Below are 4479 nucleotides of genomic sequence, written 5' to 3'. Positions count from 1 at the left end.
TTTTCAGGACTTTTGGATTGCTTTGGAATTTCCAAAACAGCTCCACATAGCTAGGAGGTCAGATGGGTACATTAAATATGGCAATAGGAGACCCTAATCATGTCTTTCTATTGAGCTGAACTATAATGAATATGACTACCATCAGTTTACATGGGGTTTTGATAACCTAGAAAAAATGGCCAAAACCTGGGCCTACAGAGATAATCTTATTCCATCAGGGTGATTTTTTAAGCTGTCCAATCTCTCTGATGAAATATTTTGAGGCCCCAGTGACATTTTACAGAACGGGATGGGTGACCTCTAGCAGCTGTCACCCAGAATCACTTAGTCCCCTCAGCTGAAGACCTGGGGAGGGTGCAGAGAGGAGACCTGAAGGCAGTTCTGCTTTCAACCAGCAGGGAAGAAAAACAAGCGCTGATCTCGTCCAGACCTGGAGATAGCAGCAAACCTCGGTCTCCCACCGGGACAGCGATACCAGGTAGGTACTGTAAATACCCCGTGGACTTGGGGCAGGACTGAGCTCCAGCTTCCACTGGCTCCTGCCAAGAAGAAGGGGAGGAGGTCTGGTGGGAGAGGAAGGAGACAGGGCCTGGGTGGGAGAGTGGCAGTAGAGAAAAGGGAGGAGACGGGAGGAGCCCCCAGGACGCTTCGGTTAAAGTAGAATTTCACTTCCAAAGCGGGATCTGGATGCACCGGTGGTGGAGTACCTTTTTGTACATCGAGACATTTTACGATAAAAATTTAGGTATCATTCTGAACCTCATTCTCCCTCTACCCGGTTGAGTAGGACGTGTTTTCCAGGTGTCAGGTGGCGCCCTTAGTTCCCGAGGAGTTCCCCTCCCCGTGGTGACAACTCCTCGATCCCAGTGTTAGGTGTGATTGTGATAAATCACAGAGTCAGTCTCAAAGCAGGAGATGGAACCTTTATTCACCAGCTGGCCGGAAGAGGGCAGGCTGCAAGTCTGCACTCTTTGATTAAAAAACCACAAAGAAAAATCATGAGATCTAAAATCATAAGCAGAGGGGGAAGTGGGTCAAAACCCTAGTTGAGTACAATTTAAAGGATGGTTACTAACGTCTAAACAAACATTCTCTGACATTCTGTGCGGTTAGGGTACATTGCACAAGTATAGTGTATAAGAATTGCCATTTTGTGTTGCCAAATGTGCTACGCTAAGCAACTACTGGTGGGTACAGAGGTGGGTTTTCCCATGGGAGAAGCATTTCTTACATGACATGGAGTTTCAGGGTAAAATGGAGTCTGGTCATTGCCCATATAGCCTGGCCCATAACACCAGGAGACTCTAATCCCCAGCCCTGCAAAGGGCAGAACCTCAGGACCTGCCCCTGTGCCTAGATTTCTCCACGGAAAATTTAATGATGCCCCCACAAGACGCTGCAGATGCTGCACATAGCTCTTTTTTCAGATGAGTTTCTCTAAGCTCTTTCATTTACTTGTGAGCTTCAGATTTTCCCAAATCTTGGCAGATCTAGGGTCCTAACCTTGACCACTTATCAGTGAACTACAAGGTAGAACCCTCTGGGATTCGATTCTGGCCTGGATTTTAGCTCTGGGGAAAAAAATGAATGAGTGGGCACCAAGCTTTGCATCCCTGGAGCTGAGGAGGACCACAAAGCCTTGAGGGGTAGGAAAGGAGGCACAGCCGAAGCTTCTGCCACCATGCCCCTCCCAGCTGGAGTCAAAGAGGTTGAGAGTGAAGAGATGGCTGTCCCTCACCACTAGCAATGCTTTGAGGGGATCTTGTCCTTGGCATTCTTGGCAAGTGCCAAACTGAGCCAGGACCTTGAATGAAAGATGATCCTCCCATGGAGCCTTTGCTATAGTCATGCCCATTGCTTAGCCAGGGTGATGTGTTCTGAGAAATGCTGGTCAGGTGATTTGAATTTCCTGGTGGAAGAAGCATCATGGAGTAGTGACACAAACATATATGGTGTAGCCTATGCTCCTAGGCTACACTTTCACAGAATGCTGCTGTGATATACTGAAGAATTGTAACACAAATGGTTCCTTGTGTATCTGAACATATTGAAACACAGAACAGGTACAATAATAAGAGTATGCCTAAGAATTTTTCAGCTTCTTTACACTATTATAGGACCACTGTGGGATACAGTTGTTGTTAAACAATAGGTAGCTATTCAGTGCATGATAGTATATTTATTATTATTTTTTTGTACTGGGGATTGAACTCAGGGGCACTTCACCACTGTGCCAACATCCCCAGCCCTATATTGTATTTTATTTAGAGACAGGGTCTCACTGTGTTTCTTAGTGCCTCACTTTTGCTGAGGGTGGCTTTGAACTTGAATCCTCCTGCCTCAGCCTCCTGAGCTGCTGGGATTACAGGTGTGCACCATGGAGCACAGCTTATTATATCTACTTTTATAAATAGCTATAATTGACATGTTAAACTGCACATTTAAAATATACCATCTGATGGGGCTGGGGTTGTAGCTCAGTAGTAGAATGCTCGCATACCATGTGTGAGGCACTGGGTTTGATCCTCAGTACCATATAAAAATAAAATAAAAGTATTGAGTTCACCTACAACATATATATATATATTATTTTTTAAAAAAAATACCATTGGATGAATTTTGACATATATAAAAACATTTGCAACTGTTACCACATTTAAGACAATGAAGATTTTAGAGCTGGCTAGGATGAGGAAAGAGAGGCTCTAGTCTATGGTACAAAATGGAAGGGGGCACCAAAAAAAAAAAAAAAACAACCCCAAACAACAACAACAAAAACCCAACTTCTCAGTAATCAAGATAAGAAATACTTTTTTATAGCTTTATTTTATTCATTTATTTCATGTGGTGCTGAGGTTGGAACCCAGGGTGTCACACGTGCTAGGCAAGCACTCTACCACTGAGGCACAACCCCAGCCCAAGATAAGCAATACTTTAAAAATCAGAGTCAACATAAATGCCCATGATGAATAAAATGTGAAAATTTAAATACAGCAGGACATACCCCCCCATTGCAGGATTTGCATCATTCTCCTTACCCTTACTATACCAGTCCCTCCTTCCTGTAGTTTAGATCTGGAATGTCCCCAGGTGTTCAAGGCTTGGTTTCCAGCCAGCGGTGCTACTGGAGTGTAGAGGAAACTAAAAACTTGTGCATTTAGGTCATTGGGGGCATGCCCTAGAAGGGGTTATGGGACCACCATGTCTTCTCCTTTCTCACCAGTGCTTCCCCTACCACAGGCTCCCTACCATGATATTTTGCCTCTCGCAGACTCAAGGCAACAGGTCCACCTCTAAAACTGTGAGTCAAAATATCAACTCCTTTTTAGGAGTTGATTATCTCAGGTATTTGTTACAAAAGGGAAAGCTGATCAACAGCCCTATCCTTGAGGAGTCCCCTACTTTCCCTTGCTCCCTTCCTGTGTCCTGAATCAGATGAGATGGAGTGTCAGGTATAAGAAATTTAGATGGATAAAGATCCATGATAGGAGGGGGGAGGAAGCAGAATTGAGCAGAGAAAGAAGTTGGACTATAAGGCTGGACTATGACACCCTGGCAGCGTGCAGTGGAATGAAAAGAGCCCTGCTTTGGGCTGAATGGCTGGCGTGGATACCAATTGTAAACTTGCTCATGACCACTAGCAAGGTTTCTCTGCAGCTGAGTCAAGCTGACATTTGGAGGCTGTCTGCTGAATGTCCTCTCCAAACCTAGGCACCAAATCCTTTTCTTGAAAGGGAATCTGGGTGAAGAAGTAAGGCATTCAAATAAACTTTCATCCAGAAATGTGTAGTACTTAATTAATTTAATAATCCTTTATCTACCAAGACCTCAAATGGATATTTGGAAGATTGTGTTATGTAGTAAAATAAATGGAAATGAATCAAATGTTATGTTTCTAATTGAGGTGTCCTCTTTGAGAAAATGATTTAATGAATTCAAGGAAGGCAAAGTAGTTATTTATCTTCTTTGTGATGTTTCAAGGCAAGAATAAAGATGCAAAGAAGGGACTGGGGTGGTGGCTCAGTGGTAGAGTGCTTGCCTAGCATGTGCAAGGCACTGGGATCGATTCTCAGCACCACATATAAATAAATGAATAAAATAAAGATCCATCAACAATTTTTAAAAAAAGACACAAAGAAGATTTTTTTTCAAGACTTTTGGATTGCTTTGGAATTTCCAAAATAACTCCATGTAGCTATGAGGTCATATGAGTATATTACCTGATTAAATATGCCAATACGATACCTTAAATGTGGCCTTGACTGAGCTGTGACAGAAATGACTAACAGGTTTACATTTTTTTTTTAAACATCACTTAGTTGAGATTTTTTCAAGACCTGAAAATATTCAGACTAATCAAAATAGAATTACTGTAATTTCTTTTCTTTTTTTTTTTTTTTTTGTACTGGAGATTGAACCTAGGGGTGCTTAACCACTGAGCCACATCCTCATCCATTTTGTCATTTTATTTAGAGACGG

This window comes from Marmota flaviventris, chromosome 17, assembly GCF_047511675.1.
Source record: "Marmota flaviventris isolate mMarFla1 chromosome 17, mMarFla1.hap1, whole genome shotgun sequence".
NCBI classification, from domain to species: Eukaryota; Metazoa; Chordata; class Mammalia; order Rodentia; family Sciuridae; genus Marmota; species Marmota flaviventris.
The sequence above is the reverse complement of the archived record's forward strand: the minus strand, read 5'-3'. Positions refer to the sequence as shown.